Here is a 17,362-nt window from a genome sequence, read left to right as displayed (position 1 = left end):
TGGAAGAATGAAAACCTTCATGTTGAAAAACAGTCACTCCAAAGGCTATATGTCATTAAAGACAACACCATTCTTCTGAAGGGAGAGACCTTTGGCATTTTTCATTTAAAAAAAACCCCAAACATAAAATCATCCAGGGTCATTTGTAAAATCTGACTGAGGCTGAAGGCATTAGGATTAACTTTTCCCCAGATTCTCCTGCACTAAGAAATGTGAGGGTACATTTCTTTGTTTCTTTGCATCAGTGTTTTCTTTGCATCTTTACTGCTGGTGAACTTAAACTCATGTTTTGAGATGACTTTCACATATAACATTCCTACAGAAACTGTGCAAGGATTATATTGACTTATGTGACAGTGTCCTAGTCCTTAAAAGATTGGTGGGATAAGTTTGGGAACCATGAAGCTTGTTTGTTAATGAGGAATTAGAGGCCGTGAAATTTTAAAAGGGATGGTGAGCCCCAAACTGTTATTCATCAGCCACACCAGCTGGACAGGCAGTGGTGAGATAATTTTTCTAAGCAAAAAGCAGGTTGCAGCACATTCTGAGTCAAGAATTGATGGAGCAGTTGCACAATTTGGTTATACAGTAAACACTCAAGAGAAAATAAAAATAGAAGAAAGGAGTACATAAATCCACTCCAGCAGAAACTGACTGGCTCTTTAATTTTGTTGTGTTTAAATGTTTTCTTCCTGAAATTTATAGCTTTATACTCCCCACTTATAAAAACATAATGCACAAACGTGAAAGGAAAATGGCATAACTTAAACTAGCCCAGATTGTTTTACACAAATGTATCTAATTAAAACTTTAAAAAAAAAGAGTTTTGCTGATTGCTCAAAATTTTGAACAAAAATAAAACCAAAATTTCAACCTGCCAAACACTACGACAAAGGGAATTCAGAAGTCACAGCATAAAATTGAGCTGCTGGCAGTAGCTGCCAGCACCACTAAGACACTTTGGTGCTTTACTAGCAGACTGAGCTCGTTTTTGTCACTATGAAGCACAATGGAATTGCCATCATGTTGAACACACAAAATCCCCAGCATTTGGAGGGACAGGCTTCCAAGGACTGCAATGTTTTGCAGCAGCCGCCTCCTCCCGACAGGAGCGAGCGTGCAAAGCCAGCAGCGGGTCTGACACAATTCAGATGCACTGTACATTTCATTTAATCTGCTGACAATTACTGCTAAAGCTGCTTTTGTGCAGCGGGGTTTAATTCCTGGGCTCTGAAGTCATGAACTGGTGCTCAGCAGAGCAGAAAGGTGAGCACCATCCTGAGCGCTGAAAGCAGAGAGGGCATTTCATGGACGGCTCCATGAGCTGGGGGCTGCGTCCCCAACAAAGGGCTCTGACTGCCAGCACATTCCCTCCCAACACGCCCCAATCCCCAGCTGGAAAGGAACCTCTCACAAACAATGGTTAAGCCTCTGACTTGTGGCTTGAAGCGATTTCTTTGTCAGACTTTTGTCTGTGGACATAATTAGTTGTTTGCCAGGGAATTTCTTGGCACGGCCTATAGCCTAACACTTTTAAAACCAGTGTCACTGTCACATTTTCTGGAAAAATCCCTTCACCAGGACTTCTCTCCTGGGAAGCTGAGAAGCCTCAGAGAAAAAGGAAAACAATAATGATCTGATTTGCTTCTCCTGTGTTTTGCTGCTTTGGAATGCAGTTTGGACATTGTTTACCAACAGGTGATTGTTTCATTGGTTTCATGTGAATTGTTTTCTCTTTATGACCAATCACAGTCAAACTGTGTCGAGACTCTGGGTAGAATCACGAGTTTTTCATTAGTATTCTTTCTAGCTTTCTGTCTCTATCCTTTCTCTATTCTTTAGTATAGTTTAGTATAGTTTTAGTGTAGCATTCTTTAATTTTATATAGTATCATAAAATAACAAATTAGCCTTCTAAGAACATGGAGTCAGATTCCTTCCTTTGCTTGCCTTTGTTGGGGTCTCAGAAAATACCACAAACCAGCACTGATTTCTACCCACTGGGAAAAGGGGTCCAAAATACTTTATTGTCAGAAGCCATTAAATTAGGGATATAATTAATTAGGGAAAAAGTGTTGCTTGAAGGTATTGGTGCTATTTCTGGGACACTTGCAAGGGAGTTCTATAAAAACAGAAAGAGGAAACAGAAATATTAATTATTTATTTGTACCTAACACCCCATTTATCCAGGTTGCTCTAAGCCCTAGATTTGCATAATGATCTGTGGCACTGAGCCATGCCTGGTACTTGGAAAACCTTGGTGACTTTCCTGCAGAAAGAGGAAAAGGAAGAGGGACAATTTCCACTGTCCCAGGCTGCTCCAAGCCCAATCCAGCCTGGCCTCGGGCACTTCCAGGGATCCAGGGGCAGCCACAGCTGCTCTGGGCACCCTGAGCCAGGGCCTGCCCACCCTCCCAGGGGAGAACTTCTTCCTAATGTCTCATCTAAACCCATTTCTGTCACTTTGAAGCCATTTCCCCTTGTCCTGTCTCCACAGTTCCTGACATGTACGTGTGATGCCAGCTGTACCCATTGGCAGTAACCATGTTAGTCACTGATAAATATATTCAGATGAGAAGGCAATCTGAATATAAAAATATTCAGATTTCAAATTGGAAATACTGAAAATAGTCAACCAAGGAACATAAGATATGAACAGATTTCAAGCAGAAGACATGTAGACAATTATTATGGCAAAACCAAAATAATTTTATTATTATTATTAATATTTTTAACTTTATGGGGGAAAAAAGAGCTGGAATAATACCCTTTTAGTGAAATGTTTTAAAATAATGCCATAGAACTGTTTTTCAGTAAATATTATTGAACAGGAATATGTGTGCCAATACTCAAGATCTGCATCTGGCAGTAAAATCAGAGGCTGACTACAAAACTTCTGATTTCACAAATCCAATGAAGAAGCTGCTGTCCACATTTCTCAAAATAAAATCAGATATTAAAAATTGCAAACACAGAGTCTTCAGCATAACAAAGTTTAATATAAAATGCTTACATACACAACGTATTAAAAGCAATTCAGTACTTCCCTCCAATCACTAGACTAGAAAAGATTGAACATTCCCAAAGAGTTAAAAGAATTCACATTATTCTGATTATCACAGATACAATCTTCCAAAATTGCAATGTAAATAATACTTAATGAACTTTCAAAATAAAAATCATCAAAAAGCAAAAGCAAGGGCATTAATTTTAAATCATATTTGAATAAATATGAAAAACAGAGACAAGGGAACATCTTCAGCAGTTTGGAATCCAGCATCCATAAAATACACAGTCCATACTTACAGCAATGATTACATTTGGCTTTTTTTAAAGTAGATAACACTTGGTATAAAATATGAAAATTTAATTATAAAAAAGTAATGGCATTGTTTATCTTTGAAAAAACATCAAACTCAGAAAAGCTGTTTTCTCTTGAAAGGATAAATATAAATTTTGTATGTTATATTTATATAATACATAGTTATATATTAAATAGTGTACATACTATATAACTGTGTTTCAGATTTTATTTTATTCATAGTCTTTAAAATATGCTTCAATATTACAGTAAATACAAACTGTATGATTCATAGGGAATTATTGAAATAATTTAAAAGTATTGTGTAACTAAGATTTGGCCACCCCCAATCAATGACAGCACAACTTGGTTCTATTATTTTACCCTTAGTTTGAATGCCTGTACTTTCAAAGATGAAGAACTGTCTCAAGGAAGTTACCCCAAAATTCAGACAACAACTTGAAGGCAGTTTTATGAAACTATCAGCTCTTCAAACGCTGCTTCATGGGATTTTCATAACAAATTCAGTGACTCAGGAGCAAAAATCTCCACAACTAAAGAGGTAAGTTAGATTTGAAAGGCAGAAAGTTTCTATACAATTTCATGCAACTCCACAATAGAGTTTCATGCAGTTTGGAGGGGGAGTTAAATTCTAACCTGCTGTCTCTAAGTAAAATATAATGATCACATTTTGCTTCAGGTTATCACTCTGAAAATGGACTCTACCATCAAGACAGTGAAGCTGAACAAGTTCCTGAGTACTACCATTTTTTCCCAGTAAAGACTGTGTAAAATTATTCAGCAATGGAAAAAAATAACATGCAATGCTCCAGTACCAGTTCCAGACAGACTTCAGCATTTCTACTCAGCGCTTGAGTACAAAAGTAACTCCCCAGCATCCAGGTGGGCAAAGGCCAAAATAAGACATACTGCTGGTAAACAGCTAACATAAATACCAATCACTGAAACAACTAGATTAAAACAAAAAAGATTTAGCATCTGTCTGTTGCTTACAAAAAGAACAACAGTTCATGGCTTTAAAAAATTGAAATCAAATTTCATTTACAAGTACTTGCATACAGTTCTAATTGAGCACATTAACCAGATTGCAGAGTCATAAGTTACTTCTCCAGTGAATAAACAATGGAATTAGTCAAGCTGCCAATCTTTTTCCCTAAAACAGGAATATCACATACAAGGCCCTACACTCCCTATAAGCTCTCATTTCTCTCCTGCCAGGTCCATTTTGTTGTTATCTGTTGTGTTAGCTGGCTTCATGCAGTGTTCTGGATGGAGCAGCAGCAGAAGAAAGAATGTCAAAGTAGAATTGACCCACCAAGTTTCACAGGTGGGTTTTCCAACAAAAAATAGAAAGTGCAGCTTAACAGAATTGGTCCATTTTTGGTTGATATCTCATCCATAAGCTCCAGCACAGCAGAAACTGATGGATCCACCCAAAAATAGACAAACACTGCACAGCAGAGGAGTGTGAACACACAAACAATGAGACAGGGGGAATCAAGATGGAAGAAAGTGCAAACAAAGGCTGAATGAAGAAAGAAAGAGAATTTACTGCTTCTCTCTACCACGGCAGACCAGCAGAATTCTCCATCATGGGCTTCACCTGCTCCATGCACATTAACCTGGCAACTCCAAAAACCTCTTGGATAATTTTTTTTTATAGCTGGTAAGGCACTGCCAATTGGGCACAATAATTTCCTTTTGTTTCATATCAGATATCAGAGGATCCTTACAAAAACTTTAAATTTTGCCTTGAACACCCACGAAACCAGAGCTGTCCTAAACCAGCAAACCTCTAAGCAGCTTACCCCTCAAAAATGCATGCCATGAATATAATCTCAAGAAGGAAACAATGCCAGCTTGGAAATCAGAACATCTTATCCCAGCTGGAGAGATGGTGTGGTTGAGCATAAATTGTGAGAGGTGATATCTGGTAGGCAGAATTACAGAGAGTCATGGGCAAATGATGACAGGAGGTGCAGCACCCTTTGAGCTCATTTAAACTCTTGGGAAATTTTTATCCTTGCAACAATTGGGAGCTAAACAGGGCATCTTGCTTTTGAAAATGCAAGGCTAAGAACTGTCCAAAAAAATAAAATAAAAATAATTTCCAACTTCATGTCAAAGTGTAACACTTCAAGAAGCAACATAGCAAGTTACATCTAACCCACAGCTTCAGAAATTCAACCCAAGTAAAACTCAGTAAGCCAAAAAAAAAGAAGCTCTCAGAAGAAACTTTTCTAGATATGGTAGATATAGATTCTTTGTTTAGCTACAGAATAACACAGATATTTCCTAGAACTCCAGGGGAACAAACTATTCTTTTTAGAAGTAGCAGAAATTTGTAGGTAGAATTCTGATCTTTCTTAACATGCTAGAAGCTCATAAACAGGGAGATGCAAACATTGATCTCTAGCAATAGGACATCTATTTGTTTTCAAGATACAGGAATAAAGAGTCCTATTATCTAAATAATTAAAAAAAATTTGCATAACTATTTCTAAATTTTGGGCATTCCCAATCACATGACAACACAACTTGGTTCTATTATTTTACCTTAGTTTGAATGCCCGTACTTTCAAAGACGAAGAATTGACTCAAGGAAGTCACCCCAGAATTCAGACAAGAACAACTTGAAGGCAGTTTTATGAAACTATTAATTCTTCAAATGCTGGTTCATGGGATTTTTATAGCAAAACAAAACAAAAGAAAACAAAACAAAACAAAAACAAAAACAAAAACAAAAAAAGTCAACTTCTTATTTTTCCCAAAGAAGAAAATAATTGACATTTTCATGTGACAACATACAACACCAGCTACTGTCTATTGTCCATTTATTTGAACCAGCTTTTGAGAGTAGTGATTCAGAAAGAAAAATCCACTCTAAATAGAATCTGCATTAGGTTTGAAGCAGTGTTCAATGTGATTGCTGTGTTTGAGAATAAACCCTGCAATTTCCACTCAGTCAAGAAGAATTTCCAGGCTATTTTGGAAGAAGTGACTGAAAATTGGCTAGGGAATTGATAGTGACTAGTAATGAAGTTTTTATCCTAGTGGAGAGACCAATGAGTTTTATAATTCATTGTAGCACAAGTCTTGAGAACTGTGAAAGAAACAGAGTCTCAGCAAGTTAATTTCTCTAAATTTTACTAGTTTACATGGCAATTTACCTGACAAAGGACAGCATGAGAAGAAATGATTGAGGCAGTTCATAAGATGGTAAAATTCTAAGCAGGTAATGTAAAATATTTCAGATTACATGTGGAAGTAAATTGAATAAATCTGCCATAGTTCTTCATGGCTTTGGACATTATTCATTCACTAACCATTAATATTAGAAAAGCATTTTGAATGAGAAGTCATGAATGAAAAGATTTACATAGGGATGTCTTTACTTGTATGCTACTGAAATTATAGTCAGACTGAAGGAGACTAAAAAGCCAAGAGAAACTTGTATCTTATGTTTATTTTTCACTAAGAAAAGTGAAGTAGTATATAGAAGATAAGACTCTAAAAATTCATCAGATTCAATTTTCAAAACAATATTTTTAGGCAATAACAGGCTTGGCTTCCTCTGTTGATCCAAATAATCCAGCAAGCTCATACTGACAAGTAAAGCTTGTATTTATTTGCATTTCAAACAGCTAAAAATTAGCTCAAGATGCTCTATTTATCTGGATCCTTACATACAGATTTTAGTGCAGGGCTATTTTGGCCTTCAGAACCCAGCTCCCTGTTGAAAATGTTACACAGGAAGTTGGAAGTTCTGTCAGATGAATTTGCCAAGGAACAGAGTTAATATTAGAAGCACTTTTAGACTTTAGCTGGATGCTTTTGTTCAAGTGAGTTAAGTGAAAATGAATGTGGGCATAGGAATAGTGAGGTTTGGGTTGCCAAGTTCTCCTGCTGAGAACCAGGGGAGGATGTCCTTTCAAAATGTTTGGCTCGCAGATGCAGAAACACAAATTGCATCAGTTCACACTCAGGTTTTCAAGATTTGTCTCCCACATAATAACACTGTTGGAATGAGCAGCTGGATCCTGAGGCACGGTGCTGCAGGAAAATGGGCATTCTGTGCCTGCAATATATGAAATATCTGAATTGTTTCATATCAGACAAGTGCTGGATTTGTGCTCATAGCCACACATGTCCTGTAATGGGGTTGGTATAAAAATACTGTACAACTATATGAGTTTATCATGTGAATTCCAACAACAGAGGTCACATAACTCATAAAAAGTCAATTTCTATTAGGAGGATGTAAGTCACAATGCTAGCATAATTTTATATGTGGGAATTATGGCACTCCTCTAACTCCAAATTATTAGATGGTATCTAATAAAACAGCAAGGCAGTCAGAATTGCTCATACAGATGGCACAATGCTGGTCCAACAGCCCAGATGACAGGGTCTGAACTGAGAGCACTGGGGACAGAGATTCTGGGAGATCAAACTTCCTTCCTGCTTGATGAAGAGACAGCTCGTGGGCTGAGGCAGCCCCATGTGATCTGCAAAGTGTGCTTCATGTCAAAGATTGCATTCCTGAGCCACAGCTTTAAACAAACTCTTAGTTCACACAGAGGTCAATATTGATTATAGTTCCTAAAACAGCACTTCTGCAATAATATTGGTATTTTTTGCCTGAAAAAAAAAAAAGTTTTGCTTTTACTGTGAGTGATTTAAACATCCCCCAAATTCTTCTGTCTACTTACCTCCGGACTATGGTGACACCATTTTAGCCATTTCATTTTTGATGATATATTGAGCCAATTACACTTCATAATTCTCAAGAACTCGCGTAAGCACACTCCTGCCATTTTTTAAATAAACAAAAGAAGGCTCAAACCCAACACTTGTACATTAATTACAAAATAAGGTTTTTTACAACTACTTATGAATATTTTTATTGCAGTACAAATATTAGGATTCTTTGACTATATATTTCTGTCTAGTTCCCAGTGGGAGGAAAAATAAAGCCATTGCTAGAAAGACTTCACAATAATAAAGCAAAAACTGTATCAAAGTAAAGAGTGAGGGTCACTGTCACCTCAGTTGTCCTTCACCCCTTCATTCTCCTCTTCTCCAAGTCCTGCTCTGGTTCTGTCACCCCTTCTGCAAACCACTGGGGAAGGTTGGCTTTTGTTCTGAAAAAAAAACCACTTTATCCACAGTTTACCCAAAGTACATTGATTGATTTAAATCACTCCAACTTAGTGGCCTTTAAATCAGGTTCTCTACAGAAAATAGAATTAATTCTCTCATTCCATTCAGGTTTTCAAGAGAAACACTGATTTTAATCTGTTTTACACCTAATATGGCTAATATTTTACAGAGATATTAAAAATAGGCACTTTGGTTTAGAATTATTTGATTTAGAATATTATTCTAAACCTGAAGGAAGGAAAAAATATAATCAAATTATAAACCAGACTATAGTTAGGGGAAAAAAGGGGAGAAAAAAGCAAAATAAGCTGTATTTACAGTAACAATAATGAAAATGATGACTCTGTTTCAAGTGGACTCTGAATAACCCAGTGAAATGCTGGAGCTCCCCTCACAGTGCTATTAATCCCAGAAATTTTTTCTTTCAGAAAGGTTTCTTGGCAGCAGAGCAGCGATGAAACACTTACATAGAAAATCCACAATTTCTGAATATCCGGGTAATTGATTTTAGGTGAACACTGAATAACAACTGCCAGCAATCCTGTTCATAGACTAATTTCCACTTCTCGTTTAACCAAACACCTGTGCAGCTCTGCCCTCTCCTGGTGCACCCAGCTCATGCAGCAGACACTGCAAACAGAAAGAAAAAACAAATTATTGTGCAGCAACACCAACCCAGCAGCCAGACTGACCACAGGAGGAGGTTACATGCTCTGAACTGTGTTACAATCACTCCTCTGGGCTCTGATCCATCACTTGTTAAGTGTTTATGGATAGAAAATTATCTTTCCAAACACAAAAGAAATGAAATAATTTATTTACACAATAAAATAAAATTAAAATTTGGTTTTGCTCTCACTTCATTTGTAGAAAGATCTTAATTAATGTTTTACCTTAGAATTGCTAATATTTTTTCTCTTAATCCAAACTAAATTTCTCTGTGTAACTGCTATAAATATTTAGATAATGAGATAGTTTTGACAGACATGCTTAGATCTGAGTGCTATCTCCTGATTAAGTGAGGTAAAAATCTGAAGTTTCATTTAATTTGATTTTTTTTAATCTCAGCACTATGATACTGCTTTGTCATGTTCTTTCTTTTAGCATACTTCTTGTACACATTTGACAAACTCTAGGCTTGCTACCCAAAAGTGTGAACATACAAATACAAATAGGTTCCTCATGAATCAAAAATCTTAAAATTTGCCAAAAAATTCGGGTCCTGGGGAGATCAGAATCTGCTTCAACAAACTACATGAAACTCTTGGATAAGCCCTTCAGGCGTTTTTAGGACATTTGTGCAGAGAACAATGATAAGGGAGGCTTGTAAAAGCATTGCAGAATAACTAGAACTCTCTTATTTTAATTTTTTTTTTTCTGTAAAAAAATAATTCCTTATTTTCTGCTCCTGCTTCCCTGAAAGTAACACTACAAAGGGATCACTTTTGGGCCTTGGCCTCTCACAGTGATCCAAAGGTCGCAGCTGAATTAAGAACCTTAACAAGATTTAACATAAAATAAATATCTTTCCCCCCTCAAAGATCTTGCTTTCCAAACAATAATAGCTGGAAAAGTGAAGAGATATCACAACAAACAAATGTTCTTGTGGGCACCAAAGAACAATTTTCTTCCAATTTGTAATGCAAGTACTCTAGTAAAAGTCTTATTAACAACTAAACAGCTCTTCACAGAGGGACTTAGCCCAAAGTGTTGGTAGAATCAAAAGCTCCAAGTCTGTAGAATCCAGGGAAGGATCAGCTCTAATCTCCCATCCCTAACAGGACTACCTTTGTTTTCCTATAAAATAGTTTTTGTCTTACCCTTGCCAGAACTATGCTAGCATAGTCTAGAAAGGAAGTATTTTCTTAAAAATAATTTTTGTCATACAGAGGGGTCAAGAATCTTTCCCAGGTAGATAGCAAAATTACTACTCTGAGAGGAAAATGTATATTTATACATACACATTCACAAGCTACACACAAGTTCTACTGCAGTCAATAACAGTTTTAGAAGCACTGATGTATCAATATGTTATAAAATACCAGAATATTGTAACCAAAAATGAGGATATTCTAGTTTCCTGATAGTAAGTTTATAATGACTTTTGCCATTGAAATTCCAAAAGCGTGGTTTCCTTATTGTGGAGAAAGAGAATTGGTTTGATATATAATTTGCATTTATCATGCCAATTAACAGAATTCCAGAACAATTCCACACTAATTATGCATCTACCTAATATTTTCCTTTTCTAACTTTGTTACCTTGGCAGTTACTGCCTGGAGCACTCTGAGCATCCTGTACTGCTCCTCTTGCAGACACACTCCCAAAGAGTTTGAACCAAACTGCCCTGTTTCAATAAAAATGCAGGCACAGAAAAGCTGAGAGGACATTCTCATCTCTTTGTGACTGCACTGCTAGGAGGAAACTGTGATGAAGGGAGCAGCAGCCACCAACTTTAAAATATGTAACCCTTGCTTGAAAAAGGCCCAAAACATACCTTGGGAGCAAGCAAGCTCTCAAGAACTTTAAACCTGGCAGAAAGAAAATCCTGAGGTCCAAGAGCTGCCATGGCACCTGATTCATCTGGAAAAGTCACAGGTGGATCTGAAATGGGCTGTCAAAATTCTCAGCAGCAAACCCTGTTCTTTGTGCTGTCCTTTGTAGATGCCTGGTGGCACTTGTGGCATCCTGCCACAACCCTGTCAGGCAGGTTCAGATCCACAGTCCCTGCTCCCTGGGCTCTCAGCTGGCCTGACTGGCAGGCTGGAAGCAGGATCTTGGTGTTTGCTCTGCATAATTGCTGTTTCACACATGTGTGAAATGGTCATTGGCACCTAAAACATACCAGCCACACACATTGCCTGACCATCTAACCTAAAAACTGCAGCAGTGAGGGACCAGTGGGGAGTAGCCAGCTCAAACACCACTCCAGAGGTTTTTTTTCTTCCATTTCCCAGTAGCTCATACACAGACCTTGCTTCTGCTTGGAAGTGTTTAAATCTGTTTTATAATAAAACATTCAGCATCTCTGGCACTTTATGTCTTGTTGCTATAGGACACGAAATAGAACAACATGCATGCTGGAACCTCCAAGGTAGAAAGAAGAGAAGTTTATTTTGTGACTCCAACATTTACAGACTTTCAAAAGTGACAGTGCCACCTCTCCAATGACACTGGACAAGACAACAGTCCATCAAATTTCTCTTCCTCCAGAAAAGAATGTAAAACAATAATTATTGACAAAAAAGTGCATGAGAAGGTTCGTTACAAGAATGTAAACATCAGAAGGCTTAGCAAAACAGAAGAACAGGGTGACAATGTCTGAATATAACCTGTGTGCCAGTGCACTCCACTGCCATTCTGAACACTCATTAACCTTCACAATTCACTTTGAGGATAAAGACTGTTCTGTTTTACTATTGTCTGTTTTCCAAGTGAGTAGACAGAATATAATAGGTGTTTTTTGGTCCATTTCCCCCTTCAATATACTTCTTTCTCCTACACCTGTACTATTAAAACATCATTTTACTGTGTTACCTGCTACTTTACCATAAAATCAGCTTATGCCTCTACTGGCTTGGAGACTTGGCAAATGTAGTACCTCTGGCTAAAAAGAAACCTGCCAAAAGGAAAGGAAAAGGAGGCATTTTCTCCTCTTCAGTTAGGAAGATTCTTTTTCTGTGTGCATTGAAGCAATAACTCTGTACAGGTGGTAAGAGAGTCTCAGTGTCTCTCCTGGCAGAGCTTTCTTTCAGCCTTTCTCCAGTTCCAGTCAATGCTTCTATCACTGTACAAAACCTTTTCAGTAGACAAGATATTCTCTTCTTATTAGAGACTTTTCTCCAGCTTTCTTTTATGACTCCCTCTCCCTTCCCTGCCCTCAGCAGCTCACTGCCTGTTCTGTCCAGGGAAGATCCAGAAACCTCCCTTTGATTCGGAGCTCTTCAGCACAGGATGCCATAACAAATCACAGCTACCTGAGTCTATTCCACAGAAAAAACCCTGCTACTGCTTCAGTCTGGGAAAGCCTCTCAGAAAAACCACTGCTCCTTCCAGCTGCCTTCTCTTATTAAGGATCTCTAACAGCTCTTTTCCACTCACAGAAGTTGCAGCTCTCTGCACTTGATTTACTGGGAAGAATCTAGGCTTTAACAAGAGGTGAGATCTGAAAGTCAGAAGGGACTTTCTCTCAGTCTTTTGTTAGAAAGAAATGCAGCAATTTGAGATCTGAAATTCTGATGTGGATGTGGCTACATCTGTTGGATAATACTCTTTACCTGACCCAGAGATGGGGTAACTGAGAGGCATTTTAAAAACTTTTATTCCACTTTCAGTCTCATGAGAAGGGTGACACAATACAGGTGTTATAATTCACACCATCACAATCAGAAGCCAGCTATTTCCTAATTACAATACACTCTAAGTGTTTCTTGGCCTATCAGCTTTTTGCCATGCCAAGCTGTAGATGCCTTAAAGCCAGTTATCTAAAACTGCCCCTGGTGGGTCCCACCACAATGCATCTTTCATAGTTCTATTTCTCCAAAGTATCCAGTCTTATGTGCAAGGCTATCCTTTGAAACATTTTTCTATTTCCATTTCTCTCCCAACAGTATCTGTCCTATTCCATGGCATTTCTAAGTCAGCATCTCTTGTCTCAAAGTTTGCATATGGATTCACACTTTGTGGGTCTTCTGTCAGACTTTGACAACTCTCTACAAATCCATTTCTCACAATTCCCCCTCTCTCTTGAACTGAAAACACTTCTTTGATAGCCTTGTTCATCATTTGTTGTGCACAGTGAAGTACACAAGGCACTATCACTAACATTGTCACTATAACAATCAATGCAGATAAACCTATTTTGTAAAGCTCTTTTAGTCAAGATGCAAAACTCCATCCTTCAAACAAGTCATCTAACAATGATCCATGGTTTGTTTTAATCTGATTTGTCAGATCTCTCAGTTTTTGGAGTTGTTTGTGGATGGACACTGAATGGTCAGACAAGTTCATACAACACAGCTCTTTTCCACTCACAGAAGGTGCAGCTCCCTGCACTTGATTTACTGGGAAGAATCTAGGCTTTAACAAGAGGTGAGGTCTGAAAGTCAGAAGGGACTTTCTTTCAGCCTTTTGTTAGAAAGAAATGCAGCAATTTGAGATCTGAAATTCTGATGTGGATGTGGCTACATCTGTGCTCTTCAGCAAGCTGAAGTGCTTCTTACCTTCACTTGTTCTGTTTTTAACAATAAGCAATAGTACACACAGTGATGGTTAGTGGTCACTGCTGATTATTTAATGACAGCATAGCTCTGAATCTGCACTGTTTGCTCTAAACCTGCTGCCTTCAAAATGGGCTGAAAATCCAATCAGAATTAAAAGGGAAAGAAAAGAGGGCCTTCAGGTTTTCAGGTAAAAACTCATTTTTCCAAAAAGCGTGACATAGCCATAACTGTGGCAAAAGGCTCAAACACTTCTTGAGTGAGTGAAAATTAAAAGTTTTTATTGAAGTGTTTTAAACAATCTTTTCATAGCTATAGTCTAATTTATTCATTCTATGCTTCTTATGACCAAAAAAAGAGACATAATCACTCTGCCTTTGGGGGTTAACAGAACCCTTGTGACTACTTGTAACCATGGAAATATGAAGAGCTACTCAGAGCCCAACATCAAACTCACAGAGGTGCTGGGAGACAGAAAATAGATATATGATGAATTTGCTACACATGAAAGCCCATTGAATCTGTACCACCTGCATTAACAACACAAAAAAACGAAGTCACAAAGCCTTTTAATTGCTTAAAAGCATACGGCATTTACCATGGCTTCTCACAGGAAATTAAGGGAAATACCTTTAAAGGTTTGTTTTTAAAGCACTGAGTGCTCTGAACTAGTTTAAAAGCAGAGACAAGAGGTAAAAATGGTTACTATGTGAATAACATCAGTAACAATATGCATGAAAAGACTGTAAAAGACCCCTTTGAAGAAGCAGGGTTTTCATGGATTGCAGTTATGGAGATTATGCAACCCATGGCCAGTGACATCTGAGTTAGTCTGCAGCAAGCACCATCACGAGTGTTTGCTCACCCTCTGCTGGCAGCCCGAATTTAACAGACATTGAAACACCCAGACAAGCAAACACTCACCTGATGATTTATTGACCTATCTGCCTTATAATAATAAGGCATGTGCATATTTAACTGCCTTCCCTGTGACAGCCCAAGCCACAAAGCACTGTTTAACCAACCACAACTGCCAAACACAGCCATCCTCAGAACAAGACACCGTCAGATAAAAAGGAAAACACACACTTTCCTTGTGGTAATAAGCAAGACAGGACCAACAACAGAAAAACAATCTCTTCAATAATATGTCTTGGCAAATTACATCTACTTGGAAGACATAATAATGAATATAATAGGAAAAAACCCTACAACCTATGTGCACACTGTGTGCATTACCCAGGTGCAGGGTGACTCAAAGAGCCAAAATTTGCCATCACAAACAGATACTCTCTCACTCCTGTAGCTTTGGCACCATCAGACAAACTTCTCAGACCTCACTGTGTGACCACTTTCTTTTCTTTAGCTCACTGATAACTAGAGAATCAGAACTACCTTCCAGGACTCATTGTAGGTCAAAAGTGTGACATTCTGGGTCTATGTTAGATGAACGAAATGCACACTTAGTGTCTCTGACACCTATGATTTGTTCAGTATGCCACCATCTATTTTCTCCATTTGTCACAATTGTTTTTCAGGTCTTCATCAAGTTTTAAATTCAAATTTTAAAAACTAATTTTAAATTTCAGGATCAAGTTAATGCCATGAAAAATGAAGATACCATCTGGACAACATTTTCTTGTACATTTTATTTGTACTTTCAGTTTCAGAGCTACCTTGCATACTTTTGCAGATGTGCTGCGTTAGGGTACATTCATTACACAAATCCACAGATTATTAAAATCCAAATGGATTCCACAGGCTTACATGAGATATGCAGAATGCCTTTCCAGGGTGCCAAGAGAATCTTGGCTACCCTTCATACTTCCAATAAGTGTGTGAATTCTTCTTTTAGTTATATTTGGGAACTCAATACTCATGAGGAATACCAAATGCCACAGGTAGAAATGTCTGAATACAGGTCAAGTAATAGCAGTCTGTGGTTTTTTATTAATGCAAAATCTTCACATTGGCCAATTAATATAATTACTGATTAACTTACATTGTTATTTGTAGTGTTTTAGCCTTTTACCCTCTGAACCTCAAGCTAGTACCTAAAATCACAAACAAAAAGATAATGTGAAAAAAAGCATTAGGTGTACCACAACAGGACCAGCAAAAAAGAACAATGATTTTCATTTTTATCTTGTATTTCAGTGGACAATCTTGAGAGATTTTAAAAATATTAAAAAGAATGCTTCGTGTTTTATGCCATTGACATAATTCAGTATGACACAGCATAAGGGTTATGGAAGAAAACCTAAGGAAACTCAAAATAATTGGCTACCCCAAGCTGCTACTTCCACCTTGGAGTTAGAATTAATTAAAAGATCAAGTGTAAAACAACAGTAGAAAAGCACATACCTAAAAGGATTACCCTCCTGAGAATGCAGGAAAGAATTTTAATGTAGATTTTCTTTCCATAGGAGGAAGAGAGCTGTAGGTATCACACCAAGGCTGGGCTCTCTGGCTGAGGAGCCTGCAGGAGGAGTGTGTGAGAGAGCACAGAATAGGGTTTTATTTTGTTGGGTGTTGCATGTTTGTCTGTCATTAAGTTGTTAAGACTCCCCTGTAATCTCATGCATTGTTTCTCCATCTCTGTTTCAAACATTGGTTCATAGGACATAACGCTAATAAATGCACAACCTCCAAGGAAGCAAATAAATGGACAGGGAAATCAAAAGGCTAAGTGCATAGACAGAGTATCTTAAATTTCATTGGCATTATGTGAAAATCACTGAAGCAATACTGGACAAGAAGTGCAACTGCCCACCAAAAAAATTGCATTGTTTTGGTCATTAAAATGTTCTGATTAATATATTCTAGAGAAATCTGTAGCACACAGAGCGAGGCATAACCATCTGCTTAGACTGTACCCTCTGCCCTGCCCTGGGCTCCCTCACAGCCCCTCATTTACCTGGCAGCAATGAATGCTTTAGCCATGCTCCCCCCACTGCCTCTGACTCCGTGACCAAGCTGCTGTGTCACACTGTCAAGAAACATCAGGACTGACTTAAGAGCAGTCTGCCTATGGTCCAGACTAGTCCTTCCATGCCCTTCTTGTCTCCAAACACATACTCACAGTGAGGGGATAGGTCTGTGCTGTGTTTAAGATAAACAGTGTAAGAGGTCACTTTGATAATCATATTTCTGCTCATCACACTGAGATTTTTTTTACTGAGTTTTTTTTTTCTGAAGAAAAAAGAAAAAATAATTGCTCACAAAGCATAGAGTAATACATTATATGAGTCAAAATCATTCTGTAAAGGCCCTAATTTTCATTGTTGTGGTCACATATGGAAATACAAACATCACATTGATATCAAAGAAGTGCAAGAATAGTTCACACTTATGCCACGCCCAGTGACATTCATGTCATTAATAAGCAGATTCATGAAGCCATGGGGTGGGTGTGGAGAGGGTGGAACCTGTGTCAGATGTTGGAGGGAGCTTTGTAGCTTTACTTCAAGCTCAAACTGTTTGGGCAACTGCAGGAGAAACGAGTGGTGGAGGCAAATCCAGCACGAAAGCAGAGCTGAAGGACTCCCATGGTGCAGAACCTCCTGGCCACCACTCATGGGAAACAAGGGGAGGTTAAATCCCCTTATGTGGAAACCCAGGGCACTGGGAATGTTTCTCTGTCTGCTCTGGGGTGCCCT

The 17,362-nt window shown here is 38.0% G+C and overlaps 1 long non-coding RNA gene across 1 annotated transcript; it reads right to left on the bottom strand.

Moving 5' to 3' along the window:
* Nucleotides 1-7,210: 7,210 nt before the first annotated feature.
* Nucleotides 7,211-16,561, bottom strand: LOC135302199 (uncharacterized). The gene is made up of 5 exons (XR_010363900.1): nucleotides 16,068-16,561; nucleotides 15,706-15,757; nucleotides 8,952-9,114; nucleotides 8,369-8,465; nucleotides 7,211-7,962 (listed from the first exon to the last, which is right to left on the bottom strand). It is a non-coding gene; the product is annotated as an uncharacterized LOC135302199 (long non-coding RNA).
* Nucleotides 16,562-17,362: the final 801 nt, after the last annotated feature.

This window comes from Passer domesticus, chromosome 6 (assembly GCF_036417665.1).
Source record: "Passer domesticus isolate bPasDom1 chromosome 6, bPasDom1.hap1, whole genome shotgun sequence".
Classification (NCBI taxonomy): Eukaryota; Metazoa; Chordata; class Aves; order Passeriformes; family Passeridae; genus Passer; species Passer domesticus.
This window is presented reverse-complemented; position numbering and strand designations above follow the sequence as displayed.